We start from the raw sequence: 20,090 nt of genomic DNA on the forward strand, positions 1-20,090 counted from the left end.
GAAAGCTAGGTATGTGCCAATGAGAAATAAATGTGGGGTATCCAAAGCTAGAGGACCCTGGGTAACTAAGGCCATTCATGAAAAAATAAGAAAGGAAAAGAAGGCATATGATGCATATCAAAATAATAAAAGCAATAAAAATCAGGAAGTATCTCAAATGCAGGCGAGAGACTAAGGTTGGAATAAGGAAGGCTAAGAGGAATCATGAGGAAAGGATGGCAGGCTGCGCTAAAACAAATAATAAAATGTTCTTCAGACATACTAATAGTTAAAGATTAGTGAAGGATAGAATGGGTACCATCAGGAACAAGCAGGGTTAGCTGCTCACTAAAGCAAAGGATATGACAGAGGTCCTACTCCCAGGTAGAGAAGTCTCCAGATCTGGATGGGATGTGTCCTAAATTGTTGAGTGTGTAAAGGGAGAAAATCGCAGAGCCATTGACAGAAATTTTCCAGGCCTGTCTGAATGCAGGATGAGTCCCAGGGAATTGGAGAATTGTAAATAGGACACCAATGTTTAAGAAAGGTCTGTAGTTGTCCTCTGTCCCTATTAGCTTGACATCAGTTAGTGGGAAAACTGACAATGACTGTAATACAGGATGAAGTAAATATGCGCTTAGAGAAAAATAAGCTAATACAAGACAGTCAACATTACTTTGTCAAGGGAAAGTAATGTCTGACAAATTTAATTGAGTTCTTTGAAGAGATGATACAGGTGGTGGATGAGGGTAGTACAATGGATGTTGTACATGTGAGACCTCAAAAAGCTTGCAATACGGTGCCACGTGGCAGATTGGTTAACAAATTAGAAATGTTTGGGATTGCTGGGTCCTTGGCAGCATGGATTAGATTTTGGCTAAAAGAGAGAAAACAGCAGGTAGGTATAAATAGACATTTCTCAGATTGGCTATGAGCTGGAAGTGGTGTTCCCCCAGAGATTGGCACTAGGGTCCCTGTCCCTCTGACCCATTTGGTAATGGGTATTGAGGGTAAAATCTCTAAATTTGTTGATGATAATAAGCTGGGGAGAACAGTGAATTGTGAGAATGATGCTGAATGACTTCAGAGGAACACTGACAAGCTGACCAATTGGGCAGACTTCTGGCAGATGAAATTCAATGAACAAAAGTGTGAGGTGATGAATTTTGGTCGAATAAACACGGAGAGACAGTACAGGCTCAATGGTACAACTTTGAGGGAAATGCAGGAGCAGAGAGTTCTCAGGGTTCACATGCGTAATTCCCTGAAAGTAGCCAGGCAAGTTGAAATAGTTGTTAAGAAGTTTTATAAGATCCTTAGGTTTATAAATAGAGGCATATAGTATAAAAGCAAGGAATTGATGCTAAATCTCTCCAAATCATTGTCAGGCCACACTGTGTTCAGTTCTTGGCACCTTATTTCGGGAAGAATGTTAAAGTCCTGGAGAGAGTGCAAAGGAGATTTACTAGGATGATACCAGGAATGAAGGATTTTTGATACAAGGGAAGGTTAGAGAAATTGTGAAAAATTTTGACGGGGTGAAAAAGGATATTCTGTTTCCAATAGTTGGCATGTCAGTAACTTGGGGTCACAATTTCAAGATTGTCAGAAAGAGAGCTAGGACTGAGATGAGGAGAAACTTCTTTACTCAGTTATTAGAATTTGGAATGTACTGCTTTGGGAGACTGGTGGAAGTGGATTTCATATGAGGTTTCAAAAGAGAGCTGGGTATATATTTGAGAGTGATGAATATAGGGGGTTCTGGAGAGTGGGACGAGCTGGGTAGTTCCTTTGGGAGACAGTACAGATACAATCGGCTAAACGACATTTCTTAGATTCAGTTCTCTGGACAAGCTTCCCTTGATGCTGAGGATATAGGGAATGCTTTCTAACTGCTAGATTTATCCTTGCACTCAATTTTGGAACAACAGCGAATGAGGTTTTGCTGTTCTCTGGTGAGAACGCCTGTGTTGAAGGAGGACAGTACAAAGAAAGGACGAACATCAGAAAGCGAGTGCAGAGTTTTGGGGGTGGACCTGCTTCGATTTGACCTCAACACATTCTTGGGTGAAGGATCTGAAACTGAGCTCCAATGCCCATCACAGAGGCCTTTCCCATTACTGAGGAGTGACGATTCACGTGCATGAGCCAAACTCAATGTCCATAATTAAAAATACAGAGCTGTATTAGCTATACAACTGAGACAATATTCAATGGTGTAAATAGCCTGCTTCATGAGGACATTGGCTGTGTCATTTGGTTACTGGGAGACCCAATACCACAAGAGATCCAACACTGCTGCTTGCCCCGAAGATGCCTGTGTGCTTCCTCCTGAGTCTTGGCAATGAAATCAGGGGAAATAATCAAAATGTTTGTGACCAGTGCTAAATCCCTTTTAGAGCATATGCAAGTTGTGCCTTGGGTTTCAAAAGTTTATGAGGCACCATTTCCTCTTTATTTTCGATCAGTTTTAGCAATGGTAGTTTCTACAATGTAGAATGAACCTTACATAATATGTTCTGCTTCATATAATGCTGACTTCAGTTAAAAATTGGAATCTCTTTTACATGGTCCAATTTTCTACACATTTACTGTGGAACAAATAACATCACAGAATCCATAACATGTTATTCGGTTAGGAATTGGAGTTGTTGCTGGACTTTTACTTCAACGACTAGCTGGTTCTTGAGAAACCTCAAACTAAAGACAAGGAATATTATTGTTATAAAAGTTACTGTTTTTCTCTTCATTCATGAAAATGGCTTACAACTCATTGAACAAATCAGTTTCTTTTTTCATTCATTAGATGTGAGTGTCACAGGCTAGGTCAGAATTTATTGTCCATTCCTACTTGTCCAGAAGGCAGTTATGCATTAACCTCATTGTGCATCTTGCATATCGATCAGATCAGGCAAAGATGGCATGTTTTCTTCACTAAAGGACATTAGTGAATCTAACAGTTTTTTTTCCAACAGTCAACAATGTTACTATTGGGCTAGCATGTTGTTTTTCTAGCTTTTCTGTCAAGTTCAAATTTCATCATCTGAATTCAAACTCACATTCCCCAGAAGGTTAGCCTGAGGTTGTGGATTACTAGTCCAGTAACATTACCATTGTGCCACTGACCCTCCAGGTAATGTTTGAAATTGAAACAATCTTTAGAATTGTGTAAATAAATCACTGTAGCTCCAAACTCTCATAAAAACATAAAAGATAGGTGCAAGAGTAGGCCATTTGACTTCTCAAGCCTGCTGCACCTTTCATTATGACAGTGGTTGATCAATGCCCTAAATCCACCCTTGATTCCTTGGTCACTTTAACCACAAGAACTTTATTACTTCCTTCTTGAAAAGCACAATCGTTTGGCCTTAACCACTTTCTGTGGTTGTGAATTCCAGACTCGCCACACTCTGGGTAAAGAACTTTCTCCTAATCTCAATTTGGCAAATTTTTGCACTACCTCAGTAGCAAGAACCATCCTCAGATGAGGAGTCCAAACAGCATTCTAGGTGTTCCCTGTATAATTGCAGCAAGGCATCTTTGTTCTTGTAATCAAATCCTCTGTCAATGAAGACCAACATCCAGTTTGCCTTCTTTACTGCTGCACCTGAACGCTTATTTTCAGCAATTGTTGCAGAAGGACACCCAGGACTCATTGAATATTCTCAGTTTACAGCCAATCAAATAATAATCTACTTTCCCATTTTTGCTACCAAAGTTGATATCGTCACATTTACCCAAATTATACTGCATCTGCCATATACTTGCCACATTACTCAGCCTGTTCAAATCACATTGCAACATTTCTGCATACTCCTCATAGTTCATCCTTGCACCCAGCTTTGTATCATCTGCAGATTTTGAGATATTAAATTTAGTTCCCTCACCTAAGTCATTAACATACATTGTGAATGTCTGGTGTCTGAGTACCAATCCTTGTAGTATCCCAATAGGCACTGCCAGCCATTTAGAAAAAGGCTGATTGATTGCTTTATTTATTCTCTTTGTTTTTTTGTCTGTCATCTCATCTGAATGCACTAACCCCAATGCCACGTGCTTTAATTTTACACGTTAACTTCTTATGTCAAAAGCCTTCTGAAAGTCTAAATAAACCATATCTACTGACTCTCCCAGTCAATTCTACTGGTTTCATCCTCCAAGAATTCCAGCAGATTTGTCAAGCATGATTTATTTATGGTGCTGTATGGCCATTGCTGTTTGAATTTATCTTCCAGTCACAGAGAAGTGTCAGCTTTTTACATCTGCAGCAAGTGATGACATTTTACATTTTGTGTATTTCTTTCTGCTAGATTGTAAATCTGTACATTTTGTTCATTTAGATGCTGTTGCATTTTTCTCCGTTTTGACGGTCAATGAAAGTGTAAGTGTATTTATGTTGGAATTTGAAAGTAAAAATGTTTTAGATCGGTAATGTCACTATAGTGTTTTGCAGTACAGGATTTTTATTGCAGTGGGTGGTTGAATTCCGAGCAGTATTTTCAACTGTAGAATATTTGCATTACTTTGAAATATCACAGTCAGAAACTTAGAAAATGACAGTCAAGGACATAAGATAATGGACAGGTAGTGGTGCATTACTTGTCATGTTTTCTAAGTGAGAAACGTCAATAATTCATGAATGTCATGGGTAACAGTGAATTATTTAGCTCCAGATAAAAGTCCTTGACAATCTAACAATACATCACCACTGGTCCAATACACTATTATGCGTCCATTAAGGTAGAAAAGAGTCAAAGAGCAAATGTAAAAACAAAATTATTCTAGCTTTTCATGCCACATAAACCTTGGGATTGTTAAGTTTGTTAAAGCAAATAATAATGTACTTCTTATTGGTGTGCCCCTCTTTCAGGCCTACATTGAGGGTCATGTAACATGCATTTGTGTTTGATTAAAGACTGTTGGGTTGTTTGTGGTGATTTCATTCTGTAACAATGTAGTTTTACTCACTGATTAACGTGTTGCTGAATATGTAAATTAGAAGAAAGTGAGGACTGCAGATGCTGGTGATCAGAGTTGAGATTATGGTGCTGGAGAAAAACAGCAGGTCAGGCAGCATTCGAGGAGCAGGAGAATCAACACTTATGCCCGAAACATTGATTTTCCTCCTCGGAGGCTGCCTGACCTTCTGTGCTTTTCCAGCACCACTCTCTTGACTCTGAATGTGTAAATTGCATTGTGTCCATCTCAGGAAATTACGGTAAGCTATCATGATCTTGTCATTGATGCAGTGACTATTGGGGAAGATGTATAACAAACTCTCCTGGAATTCTGTTATTCTTCAGCAAAGAATTCTTCATTTAGATAAACAATGAAAATCACAGTGTTTTCTCTGTTTATATTAAAAGCCAACAATACGGCTAACAATCTGATAAGTGGTCCATTGTTGATATTGTTTCACATCATATAGTATTGTGACAAGTATATTTCTTTGTGCCCATTACATTAAGTTTAATATGTTCATTACTATTACTTTGTTTATTGATTGGATTTAAGGAATAGTTTAAAAAAAAACTCACAAGTGAAGAGTTTGCGAATGCCCCAGTAACACACAATACAGGTAGAATTATAGCTACTTGCAGCGAATTCAATTTCCTATCATTTTGAAATAGACAATTATCAAGATGCTACCAATGTCACAGCATTGATGGTTATCTAATGGGATCAGTTTAAGTATATTTGAACTTGTTTATGCTCAATTTTGTTTTCTCACGAAACTCAAAGTTTTGTACTTGAAATCAGACTTGTCTTTTTGGTCAGGATCATTTTACAACACCTGCATAAAATAATTCGTTATTCCTTGTGAACATCAACTTAAGTTGTTCCTGTAACTAGATTTTCTGTGTTGCAAGTGCTAACAATGTTTTCATTGAAGTTGATATTACTGGGTTGCCTGAAGCTTGAATTTAGGGGCTTATCAGACCTATCATTTTGTCAGTTGAGTGAAAGCATTACAAGCCCTAAAATGCATAAGTATCACTCTCTGCAGCTGTCTGATGCACTGACATTATCAGAATGTAGCTTTAGATTCTCCTCACTTTCAAGTCTTATAAAGACATTTTGGAATTGTAAGGAGGAAAGGATAATAACACACCAGGACTTTTTTTTTCTGATAAATTAGAGAAATACTGCATCTACATATAGTGTGCCATAAGTTGATGTTAACAAGAAATAATACTCTGCTTAATTTTTTTTTAGTCAACATGCAGGTCTGGATTTACATGCCTCAGGTGCTGTGTCTTCATCACATAGTTAGTGGGCTGGATCCTACTGGAGTGAAGCAGAGTGTCATGTCCATTAGATGTTATTGTGCACCCTTCTGTTCTTTGTCTATTTGCAGTATAACTTGTTGGCTGCTGATCCAGGAGCTTGGTAAACAAGTGTGAGATTGTTCACTTTAGACCAAAAAAAGGTATATAATGGTACTTTCTACATGATATGAAGTTAAATACAGTGAATGTCCAAAGAGAGTTGGTGGTTCAGGTGCGTGGATCTTTAAAATGTCCTTTTCAAGGGCAGAAAATAATGAAGAAAGCTAATGGAATGTGGTCTTTATTTATTTCGATGACTAGAGTATAAGGATGTAGAAATCACGTTGCAGTTATACAAAACCTCGGTTAGACTCACTTGGAGTACTGTGAGCAGATCTGGGCACCACACCTTTGGAAGGATATATTGGCCTTGGAGAGAGCACAACATTGATTTATTAGATTAGATTAGATTACTTACAGTGTGCAAACAGGCCCTTCAGTTCACATCGACCCACTGATGCGCAACCCGCCCAGACCCATTCCCCTACGTTTACCCCTTCACCTAATGCTATGGGCAATTTAGCCTGGCCAATTTACCTAACCTGCACATTTTTGGATTGTGTGAGGAAACCAGAGCACCCGGAGGAAACCCACGCAGACACGGGAGAATGTGCAAACTCCACACAGAGTCGCCTGAGGCGGGAATTGAACTCGTGTCTCTGGCGCTGTGAGGCAGCAGTGCTAACCACTGTGCCACCGTGATTTATATAATGAAAACTTGACTTCAGGGTTTAAGTTATGAGGACAGGTCTATTTTATCAATGCGAGGTTAAGAAGTGATCTGATTGAAGTCTTCAAGATATAAACCTGAAAAGACAGAGTAGGTAAAGAACTACTTCCAGTGGTTGGGAATTCAAGAACTTGGGGTATAGTCTAAAAATTACGGCCAGACTGTTCGACAGAGATGTTAGAAAGTATTTCTACACGCAGGATGGTCGATGTTTGAACTTTTCCATAAATGGCACATAGATGCAGGATCAGTTGATAATGTTAAATCTGAGATTGTTTTTTTGTAAAGCAACAATATTAAGAATATGGGCTAAAGGGCAAAGGCAGGTATTTGGAGCTAGGCCACAGATCAGCATGATTTCTTTCAATAATGGAACAGGCTCGAGGGGCTGAATGGACTACTCTTGTTCCTACATTCCTCTGTTTGTGAATGGGTGGTACCAATGTTGCATTTATTCAAGCCATGACCTTAAGGATTGAGGAAAAGGACAAAAGAATGATGAGATAGGAAGCTGTTTAGAATAGGTATATTAGAGTGACCTCATGTATATAAAGAGAAAGAAAAATTAGTTTGAGGTGGAAGAAAAATTAAAAGAAACTAATAAATTGAATTTGACATTTTAAGAATTTCCAGCTATTTGCCAGCTGAAGGAATGAAATTTTGATGTTTAATTGGTCCCTTTCTAGACTAGCGAGGTTCATTAGCATTGCATAAATTATTACATGGTGTTAAAAAGGTGCTTCATGGTGTCAAAAGGTGCTTATGCTGTAACTTATTCATCATAACTTTCTGTATTGAGCTTAATGGAGAATTAATATGTAAATCTAGCAAGATGCTCCCAACTTCTTTACTCAGTGCCCTGCCATGTCCAGGGATGTATGGACTAGGTGGATTAGCCATGATAAATGCAGGTTATGAGAATACAGTAAGAGGTCTGGATCTGGATGGCATGGTCTTCTGAGGGTTGATGAGTTGACTGTTCACTTTCCACACTATAGTGATTCTGTGATTCCTATCCTCCGCTGTTTTCCTGGATTTGGGAAGGATGGGAAGGAGTAGGCTACCTGACCATGTTATATGTGTCACTTGACCTTCTTGGAGGCCAGTTTGAGGGAAGTCTTGGTGGCAGACCCATGGAGACCTATGTTACAGATAGGCTGACTTCAGTTGAATCCCCAGGCGGCCCTTTGGAGAGGCAGTGGTCCAGGTGTTAAGGTCAGTATTTGAATTTTTTTTCCAAGAAATGTTGGAAATACGATGCCTCCATCTTGGGATACCCTCTGTCTCCCATCCATGTTACTACTACTTTAGACTTCTTTAACGATGGCGAACTAGCTGTTGGTACTCTGGCTTTAAAAGCCTGCCTGCTGAGCTCAGTTTTTTTTCCAAATTCAGGGAAAACCACAGATTAGTGTTTACCTCACAATATAGCCTTCTGCAACCCACCTCATCCACCCCATGTGAGCATGAAAATGGGGTTTTGAAGCCTGTGGGGGAATATCCTGCTGCTGATGTCTGGGTGGGAACCTGGCTAAAGCTCATGAGATAATGCTGATCTTTTGTTGTTGGAAGGTTGATCTTGTTATTTAATTGCTCTTATGTGTTTGCACCCGGGTCCTAATTTTTGAAGGCATGTAACATTAAAATGGTTCTGTTGCAGAGAGCCAATAGAATGTTTGAGGGAAATGTAAGTTGCACATTCATGTAGTAAGGGATACCCTCTCAAGGATGAGACTAAGGTGTGTTGCGGCAAGTTAGAGCAAACTATTTTGCTGTTTGCATTGATGCTGAATATCTCTTCGGCCAGGACGAGAGCCAAAACAAACATTTACCCTAAAAATAGATTAAATATTGTGATTAAAAGCCTGTTTGTATATGTCATATCTTAGTACATTTCATTAGTTGATTTTCCTTTTGGAAATACTATTACGCACTTGCAATAAAATTTTACTAGCACACGCATTTGCTTTTATGTTGAGATTAGAGTTCAAATAGCGCTGTCGAATCATACTATAGTAAAATTTATATGATTCATCATGTGCTGGGAGCAGGTGATATCAGTAAATCAAAATTGTCTTTTTTTTAACCCATTCTGTTCATAGTAATAGGAATCAAATATAAATCTGCCTTGACACGCACACTACAATTTTCAGAGGCTAGGAGCCTCTCTACCTTGAACTCTTTACACAGCTAATATGGAGGAAAGTATAGTTCAGCTATCAGATGTTCCTTTTACAATCACTTCAAACTGACAATATTGAAATTTTATATAGTAACAGTGATGCCTGGTGCAGAGGCGGGGAGGGTGGGGGTGAATAGCAGAAATTTAAATTGATAGAACATTTGAATTTGTCCAGTGCAGGATCATGCAATTATCTTTGTATACCATTCTGTAATTCTGCAACATTCCACCATTTAGTCGAGTTCAACAGCCTCAAATATTTTGAATGGAACAGATTAAAATAGAAAGCTAAATAAGCCTAGTTAAATCTGAGATTAAATATTTTCCATTTCAGGAAAATCCGTATAAAAATAGCTCCCTGAAATATTTCTGACCCACCGTCTGTTCATTCTTATAAATTGTGCTGAGATAGTTGTTGAAATAATGTTGCAACTGTTTACTGTGTAGATGGAGAGCTTCATTAAAATAAATCAGTAATAATATGCAGTCTAGTTACCTATTATCTGCTGATACTTTAGTTTGAGACAATCGCAATTTTTACAAAGCTGTAAAATTTCTTGCATTTTCACTAAATAATGAAATGATTTGTTAGATTATCTGTTGACTTGAGATTTTGGAATGGCATTAGAAAACAGCTTAATGTTGACCTGTTGGAGTGTCTTGTTGTAAAGTGGACCTTTACTTTGCAATATGACTGAGAAAGCAAAATTTGGAAATTGTATGAACTTCCTTGTAGAATAGAGGTGACTGACCTGTATAATAATAATCCATAACAAGAATAATATATTTGAAAGCAAAAGAGGAAAACTTACTGTTATCTAGTAGGTTAACAATTAACTGTCATTGAAGCCCTTACACTGAGAGTAGTAGAATATGAAAAATAAGATTTACCACTGATGAATGTTTAGTGATTTACGAAGGTGTTACAAAGCTCTTGTTCAGAGATATATGTTTTCTCTGTCTTTCACTTGGTTTGTGTAATTATTAAAATCTATGTTGAAATGATGAAGCCTTTTGTGTGATATATGTGGCCATTGTAATTGTCACACGCTGAGTTTAGAACTATAAAAAATTCTGAGCAGAAGGCAGGGATTTCCTCAGAATTACGCAAATATTGAGGGACTGCTGATCCCAGGCAGACCCGTAATGTCTCTTTGTAAAAGATTAGTTTTTAAAGATTCTTGAGAATAGTTTTGGTTAAGGATGGAGTCTGAAAGGTGCCCAAGGAACAACTTTATATTAAAGTATTAATGTGAAATTCAGCATTTCTAATCTACAGTGAAGTCTGTAACAGTTGCATTAAATGATGGAAATGATAATCAACTGGTTGTAACTTGATAGTCATGTCCTTGATACGTAAAGGTGAAATTTTGTATTACTTTTTTAAGGTTAAATATTTACACTAAGGATCAAAACCAAGATAATTGAGGAAATAGATTGACTGATTATGTAACATGGAGCTTCATATATTTTAAAGACACAATCAATCAATTTTAAGAGTCAATTTTAAGACCTTTATTAGTCATGTTTCACAGTATCTCTGCTGCACCATTAGTGTTACACAAATGACATCAGATTAGTGACCATTTAATCATCTTAATTTGCTAGAATAACAAGAACAGTGGGCTACAACTCCGTGAGAATAGTAAATAGCGCTGTGGATTTTAAATGTCCTATTAAATTGAAGTCCATTCTGCCTGTAAACATCTCAGCCTAAAAGCAGGAACCTCAGGCTTTGCAGTATTTCCTGCTTACTGCCCTAGAGTGTCAATCCAGTTGGAGTTCAGGCCCTGGTTTGGAGCTGAATCATGTTAACTTTCAACCTAAAAATGCCGAGCTATTGACTGAGCACAGCTGCATAAAATACCTTGAAAAAAAAACCCAGCAATGTGAGGCTTAAGTTGTCCAAGCATTCTATTTATCAGAGGATTCTAATGAAGAGTTTTGAGTTATGAGGGTTGCACCAATACTTCATGTTGGAATAAGGAGATAATAAATAAGCATTTCTGCTTTTGAGAGTCATAGATATGTATAGTATGGGAACAGACCCTTCGGTCCAACCTGTGCATTCCCACCTGAAATCCCAACCCAATCTAGTCCCAGCATCTGGCCCATATCCCTTCAAACCGTTCCGATTCATATACCCATCCAAATGCCTCTTAAAAGTTGCAATTGTACCAGCCTCCAACACTTCCTCAGGCAGCTCATTCCATACACGTACCACCCTCTGTGTGAAAACGTTGCCCTGTAGGTCTTTTTTATATCTTTCTCCTCTCACCTTAAACCTATGCCCTCTAGTTCTGGACTCCGCGACTCCAGGGAAAAGACATTGCCTATTTACCCTATCCATGCCCCTCATAATTTTGCAAACCTCTATAAGGTCACCCCTCAGCCTCCGACACTCCAGGGAAAACAGCCCCAGCCTGTTCAGCCTGTCCCCATAGCTCAAATCCTCCAACCCTGGCAACATCCTTGTAAATCTTTTCTGAACCCTTTCACATTTCACAACATCCTTCCGATAGGAAGGAGACCAGAATTCAACGCAATATTCCAACAGTGGCCTAACCAATGTCCTGTACAGCCGCAACATGACCTCCCAACTCCTGTACTCAATACTCTGACCAATAAAGGAAAGCATACCAAATGACCCCTTCACTATCCTATCTACCTGTGACTCTACTTTCAAGGATCTATGAACCTGCACTCCAAGGTCTCTTTGATCAGCAACACTCCCTAGGACCCAACCATTAAGTGTATAAGTCCTGCTAAGATTTGCTTTCCCAAAATGCAGCATCTCGCATTTATTTGAATTAAACTCCACCTGCCACTTCTCAGCCCATTGGCCCATCTGGTCAAGATCCTGTTGTAATCTGAGGTAACCCTCTTCACTGTCCGCTACACCTCCAATTTTGGTGTCATCTGCAGACTTACTAACTGTACCTCTTATGCTCACATCCAAATCATTTATGTAAATAACAAAAAGTAGAGGACTCAGCACCAATCCTTGTGGCACTCCACTCGTCACAGGCCTTCAGCTGCCACCACCACCCTCTGTCTTCTACCTTCCAGCCTGTTCTGCATCCAAATGGCTAGTTCTCCCTGTATTCCATGAGATCTAACCTTGTTGATCAGTCTCCCATGAGGAACCTTGTTGAATGCCTTGCTGAAGTCCATATGGACCACATCTACCGCTCTGCCCTCATCAATCCTCTTTTTACTTTTAATAAATTCAATCAAGTTTGTGAGACATGATTTCCCACACACAAAGCCATATTGACTATCACTAATCAGTCCTTGCCTTTCCAAATACATGTATATCCTGTCCCTCAGAATTCCCTCCAACAACTTGCCCACCACCGATGTCAGGCTGACTGGTCTACTTGGCTTGTACTTTCCACCCTCCTTATACAGTGGCACCACGTTAGCCAACCTCCAGTCTTCCAGCACCTCACTTGTGACTATTGATGAATGCAAATATCTCAGCAAGAGGCCCAGCAATCACTTCTCTAACTTCCCACAGGGTTCTAGGGTACACCTGATCAGGTCCTGGGGATTTATCTACCTTTACCCATTTCAAGACATCCAGCACTTCCTCCTCTGTAATATGGACATTTTGCAAGATGTCACCATCTATTTCCCTACAGCCTATATCTTCCATATCCTTTTCCACAGTACATACTGATGCAAAATACTCATTCAGTATCTCTCCCATTTTCTGCGGCTCCACACAAAGGCCACTTTGCTGATCTTTGAGGGGCCCTATTTTCTCCCTAGTTACCCTTTTGTCCTTAATGTATTTGTAAAAACCCTTTGGATTCTCCTTAATTCTATTTGCCAAAGCTATCTCATGTCCCCTTTTTGCCCTCCTGATTTCCCTCTTAAGTATACTCCTACTTCCTTTATACACGTCAAAGGATTCACTCGATCTATCCTGTCTATTCCTTACCTATGCTTCCTTCTTTTTCTTAACCAAACCCTCAATTTCTTTAGTCATCCAGCATTCCCTATATCTCCCAGCCTTTCCATTCACCCTAACAGGAATATAATTTCTCTGGATTCTCGTTGTCTCATTTAGACAATAGACAATAGGTGGAGGAGTAGACCATTCTGCCCTTTGAGCCTGTACTACCATTCAATATGATCATGGCTGATCATCCTTAATCAGTATCTTGTTCCTGCCTTATCCCCTTGATTCCACTATCCTTGAGAGCTCTATCTAACTCTTACTTCAATGAATCCAGAGACTGGGTGTCCACTGCCCTCTGGGGCAGAGCATTCCACACAGCCACCACTCTTTGGGTGAAGAAGTTTTCCTCATCTCTGTCCTAAATTGTCTACCCCATATTTTTAAGCTGTGTTCTCTCGTTCGGCACTCAACCATCAGCGGAAACATGTTTCCTGCCTCCAAAGTATCCAATCCTTTCATAATCCTATATGTCTCAATCAGATCCCCTCTCAGTCTTCTAAACTCAAGGGTATACAAGCCCAGTTGCCCCAGTCTATCAGCATAAGGTAGTTCCGCCATTCCAGGAATTGACCTCATGAACCTATGCTGCACTCCCTCAATAGCCAGAATGTCTTTCCTCAAATTTGGAGACCAGAACTGCACACAATACTCCAGGTGTAGTCTCACCAGGGCTCTGTACAGCTGCAGAAGAACCTCTTTGCTTCTATACTCAATCCCTCTTGTTATGAAGGCCAGCATGCTATTAGCCTTCTTCACTACCTGCCGTACCTGCATGCTTACCTTCATTGACTGGTGTACAAAAACACCCAGATCTCTTTGTACTGCCCCTTTACGTAAATTGATTCCATTTAGATAGTAATGTGCCTTCCTATTCTTGCCACCAAAGTGGATAACCATACATTTATCCACATTAAACTGCATCTGCCATGCATCTGGCCACTCACCTAACCTGTCCAGGTCACCCTGTAATCTCCTAACATCCTCCTCACATTTCACCCTGCCACCCAGCTTAGTATCATCAGCAAATTTGCTGCTGTTAATTACTAATACCATCTTCTACATCATTAATATATATTGTAAAAAGCTGCGGTCCCAACACTGATCCTTGCGGTACCTCACTGGTCACTGCCTGCCATTCCGAAATGGAGCTGTTTATCACTACGCTTTGTTTCCTGTCAGCCAACCAACTTTAATCCAAGTTAGTACTTTGCTCCCAATACCATGCGCCCTAGTTTTGCTCACTAACCTCCTATGTGGGACTTTATCAAAAGCTTTCTGAAAGTCCAGGTACACTACATCTACTGGATCTCCCTCATCCATCTTCAGAGTTACATCCTCAAAGAATTCCAGAAGATTAGTCAAGCATGATTTCCCCTTCATAAATCCATGCTGACTCTGACCTGTCCTGTTACTACTATCCAGATGTGTCGTAATTTCATCTTTTATAATAGACTCCAGCATCTTTCCCACCACTGAGGTCAGACTAACTGATGTTTAATTTCATGCTTTCTCTTTCCCACCTTTCTTAAAAAGTGGTACAACATTAGCCACCCTCCAATCCACAGGAACTGATCCCGAATCTATCGAACTCTGGAAAATAATCACCAACGCAACCAAGATTTCTTGAGCCACCTCCTTCAGTGCCCTGGGATGTAGACCATCAGGCCCCAGGGACTTATCAACGTTCAGACCGAACAGTCTCTCCAACACCAATTCCTGGCAAATATAAATTCCCTTAATTTCAGGTCCTTCAGCCACTGTTACCTCAGGGAGATTGCTTGTGAACACAGATCTGAAGTACCAATTCAATTCTTCTGCCATTTCTTTGTTCCCTGTAATATATTCCCCTGTTTCTGCCTTCAAGGGCCCAATTTTAGTCTTAACCATTTTTTTGCCTTTCACATACCTAAAAAAGCTTTTACTATCCTCCTTTATAATTTTGGCCAGTTTACCTTCGTACCTCATTTTTTCTCTGATTATTTCCTTCTTAGTAATCCTCTGTTGTTCTTTAAAAGCTTCTCAGTCCTCCGTTTTCCCACTTATCTTTGTTATGTTATACTTTTTCTCTTTTAACTTTATATGTTTCTTCATTTCCCTCGTCAGCCACGGCCACCTATGCCTCCTCCTAGGATCTTTCTTCCTTTTTGGAATGAACTGATCCTGCATCTTCTGCATTATACACAGAAATATCTGCCATTGTTCCTCCACTGTCATCCCTGCTAAGGTATTGTACCATTGTACTTTGGCCAGCTCCTCCCTCATAGCTCCATAGTACCCTTTATTCAACAGAAGTATTGTCACTTCCAATTGTACCCTCTCCCTCTCAAATTGCACATTGAAGCTTATTGTATTATGGTTACAATGGATCCTTCACTTCAAGGTCCCTGATCAATTCTGGTTCGTTGCACAATACCAGATCCAGAATTGCCTTCTCCCTGGTAAGCTCCAGCACCAGCTGTTCTAAGATTCCATCTCGGAAGCTCTCCTCAAAGTCTCTTTCTTGAGGTCCAATACCATCCTGATTCTCCCAGTCTACCTGCATGTTGAAATCCCCCAATAACAACTGTAGTAACATTTTTGCGACAGGCCAATTTCAGCTCCTGATTCAACTTATATCCGACATCCAGACGACTGTTTCGGGGCCTGTTGATAACTCCCAAGAGGGTCTTTTTACCCTTAGAATTTCTCAGTTCTATCCATTCTGACTCTACATCCCCTGATTCTAGGTCCCCCCGCACAAGGGACTGAATATCATCCCTTACCAACATGGCCACCCCACCCCCTCTGCCTGTCAGTCTGTCCTTACGATAGCACGTGTATCCTTGAATATTCATTTCCCAGGCCTGTCCACTTGAAGCCACGTCTCAGTTTTCCCCACAATATCGTATCTGCCAATTTCCAAAAGAGGAGCCTCAAGCTCATCCATCTTATTTCTAATGCTTCGTGCATTCATATATAGTATTTTTAATTTGTTACTGCCCTCACCCTTCCCATCAACTCCTATTTCACTCAACCTTACAGCATGATCCTTTTTTGAGCTTTCTGCTTCATTGATACAGTTGTCTTTCCTGACCTCCCTTGTTCTAACTTTCCCTTCAATTTCCTTCTTAAACATCCAGTTTGCCCCCCCACCCCCGCTACTTAGTTTAAAAGTAGCTGTGTTGCAGTAGCAAGCCTGCCTGCCAGAATGCTGGTCCCTAACCTATTAAGGTGCAAACCGTCTCTCTTGTATAATTTATGCTTACCACAAAACATACCCCAGTGATCAAGTCCATTTCCTTCAAGTCCCTGTTTCTGGCCTCACCAGCCCGAGGAACTGGAAGCAAACTGGAGATAACCACCCTGGACGTCCTGCTTTTCAGCCTTCTTCCGAGTTCTCCGAAGTCTTGCTGTAGTATGTTCCTCCTCTTCTTCCCGATATCATTTGTGCTGACATGTACCACCACCTCTGGCTATTCACCTTCGTCTTTGAGGACTTCCTGCACTCTGTCTGTGATGTCTTTAACCCTGGCACCAGGAAGGCAACACGCCATCCTTAAGTCCCGCCTGCTGCCACAAAAACCCCGGTCAGTTCCTCTCACTATGGAGTCCCCTATTACCACAGCTCTGTGTGATGTCCGACTCTTCCGCTTGCCTCCACGCCAACTTTTGATTGACAGACCTGGCCGCCTTGTGGACTGGCAGTGTCATCTGTCTCCACTATTTCCAAACGATTCAACTTGTTCCTGACAGGTACTTCCCCCGTGGTCTCTTGCACCTGTCTCCTCTCTGCCTTCCTCATCGTCTGCTCTCTTCTGATATGGTCAGTGTGATAACCTCACTGAAGGTCTTGTCCAGAAAGATCTCGTTCTCTCGGATGAGCCTAAGATCCTCCAGTTCTTTCATCAGTGCTGCAATATGCTCTGTCAGTAGCTGAACGTGCACTCACTTTCCACACTTACACGAGACAGACACACCAGAGTCGTTGACCTCCCACATCAAGCACATAGCACACTGAACAAGCTTGGCAGTCATTTCTTCACCCTCTTCAACTGTGGCGTAGTCACTTCACTCGACCTCAACACTCAACCTCCTTGTCAAAGACTCCTGAGCTAAAGCCTCACTCTTCACTCCATAGGAGCTTCCTTGGACCCTCTTTTCGGGGCAAGTCTGTGGACTTTAAATTTAGGTTAGAGGAAGAAAAGGCTTCCCATTTTCCAGCCGTCCCTTTACCTGCAAACATCTGCCCCCAATCAGCTTTCAAAAGTTCTTGCCTAATACTGTCAAAAATTGGCCTTACTTCAATTTAGAATTTCGACTTTTAGATCTGATCTATCCTTTTCCATCATTATTTTTAATCTAATAGAATTATGGTCGCTGGTCCCAAAGTGCTCCGCCATTGACACCTCAGTCACCTGCGCTGTCTTATTTCCCAAGAGTAGGTCAAGTTTTGCACCTTCTGTAGTAGGTACATCCACATACTGAATCAGAAAATTTTATTGTACACACTTAACAAATTCCTCTCCATCTAAACCCTTAACACTAAGACTGGGACTGCCAATGTTTTGGAAAGTTAAAATCCCGTACCATAACCACTCTATTATTCTTACAGATAGCTGCGATCTCCTTACAAGTTTATTTCTTAATTTCCCTCTGACTATTCGGAGGTCTATAATACAATCCCAATAAGGTTATTATCCCTTTCTTATTTCTCAGTTCCACCCAAATAACTTCCCTGGATGTATTTCCGGGCATATCCTCCCTCAGCACAGCTGTAATGCTATCCCTTATCCAAAATGCCACTGCACCCTCCTCTTTTGCCTCCCTTTCTATCCTTCCTTTCGCATTTGTATCCTGGAACATTAAGCTGCCAGTCCTGCCCATCCCTGAGCCATGTTTCTGTAATTGCTACGATATCCCAGTCCCATGTTCCTACCCATGCCCTGAGTTCATCTGCCTTCCCTGTTAGGCCCTTTGCATTGAAATAAATGCAGATTAATTTATTAGTCCTACCTTGTCCCTGCCTGCCCTGACTGTTTGACTCACTTCTGTTTCTCAAATGTACCAGTCTCAGATTGATCTCTTTCCTCACTATCTCCCTTGGACCCACCGCCGACCCCCCAACCCCCCACCTTACTAGTTTAAATCCTCCCGAGCAGCTCTGGCAAATTTCCCTGCCAGTATATTAGTCCCATTCCAATCTAGTTGCAATCCGTCCTTCTTGTACAGGTCACTTCTACCCCAAAAGAGATTCCAATGATCCAAAAATGTGAATCCCTCTCCCATACACCAGCTCCTCAGCCATGCATTCATCTGCTCTCTCCTCCTATTCCTGCCCTCACTACCTCGTAGCACTGGGAGTAATCCCGATATTATTACTCTCGAGGAACCTTTTTCAATTTCTGCCGAACTCTCTGTAATCTCCCTTAAGAATCTCAACCTTTTCCCTTCCTATGTCATTGGTTCCAGTGTGGACAATGACCTCCTGCTGGCCCCTCTCCCCCGTGAGAACATTCTGCACCTGTCTGAGACATCCTTGAACTTGGCACCAAGGAAGCAACACACCATTCTGATTTTTCGTTGCTGGCCACAGAAACGTCTGTCTGTACCTTGGACTCGAGAATCCCCAACACAGTTGATCTCTTGGAACCCAACGTACCCCTCGTTGCATTAGAGCCAGTCTCAATAACAGAAACTTGGCTGTTTGTGCTACGTTCCCCTGAGAATCCATCACCCCCTACATTTTCCAAAACAGCATACCTGTTTGAAGTGAGTATATCCACAAAAGACTCCTGCACTAGCTGCCTACCTTTCTTACCTTTCCTGGAGTTAACCCATCCATGTGACTGTATATGAGACTCACCCCCCTCCCCTTCCTATAACTGCCATCCATCACATACTGTTGCTGTTGCAAATTCCTCATTGCTTCCAACGGTCTCTCTAACCAATCCATTCGATCTGATAAGATTCTCAGCCAACAGCATTTATGGCAGATATAATCCGCAGTAACCCTTCAACTCTCTTTAAACTCCCGCATCTGACAAGAAGTACATATTACTCTATTAAAGGCCATTTTTGCTCCTTCGCAATCTACAGGCCCAGAAATTAACACCATCTTATTCCTCTACAAACACTGCCCCAGGTTAAATTAATAGTTATGGTTTATATTTTAAGTTTAATCAAGAGACATATTTCCAAAAGCGTATAATCTGGAAAGAACCCTCTCTATTCACTACTGCAGATTCTCACTTCAAACAACGATTAACTTATCTGATTCTGTGCTTTGAACTTCACCCAGCGGTTCCTCCAAGATCAGTTGTGAATTTTACTGTTTGTTAATTTTCCCTGATGCACTCCGATGTCCAACGATAATGAATTCAAACAGCAAGGGCAGTAGCTGTGCAGGTTCTCTCTCTCTCTCTCTCTCTCACTCTCTCCACACCCCCCCGCCTCCACACCAATGACCTCACCATGTGCTTCCTTTGTCTGTTCTTCTCCCTTTTAAAACTGATGTTGTTTTGACTTTTTTTTCCCAAAGTTCCAAAACAATGCAACAGCATATGAAACAGTAATTGCTGCTCCTGGAATTTGAGGAAATCACCTCCAGCACCTAAAGTACCTCAAACTAGTCCATGCATGTTTCTCAGGTCTTATTCACTTTATAAGGTCCTCCCCCCCCAAGTCTCCTACACTATCAAGAAAAAAGGCCTAGCTTCTCTAACCTCTCCCTATAAGGAAGACTGTTGAGTTCTGGCAATATCATTGTAAATTTCCTCTGAACTCTTTCCAGTTTAATAATGTCCTTCCTTTAACAAGGTGACCAAAATTGAACACGATATTCCAAGTGTGGGCTCACCAAAGTCCTGTACAACTGCAACATAACTTCCCAACTTCTTTACTCAGTGCCCTGACTGATGAAGGCCA

General features: G+C 40.8%; 1 protein-coding gene across 5 annotated transcripts in view; it reads left to right on the forward strand.

Moving 5' to 3' along the window:
- gphnb (gephyrin b) overlaps positions 1 to 20,090 on the forward strand; it is a 536,356-nt gene that overhangs the window by 18,013 nt on the left and 498,253 nt on the right. The gene's annotated exons all lie outside the window — the stretch shown is intronic.

This window comes from Hemiscyllium ocellatum, chromosome 8 (assembly GCF_020745735.1).
Source record: "Hemiscyllium ocellatum isolate sHemOce1 chromosome 8, sHemOce1.pat.X.cur, whole genome shotgun sequence".
NCBI lineage: Eukaryota > Metazoa > Chordata > Chondrichthyes > Orectolobiformes > Hemiscylliidae > Hemiscyllium > Hemiscyllium ocellatum.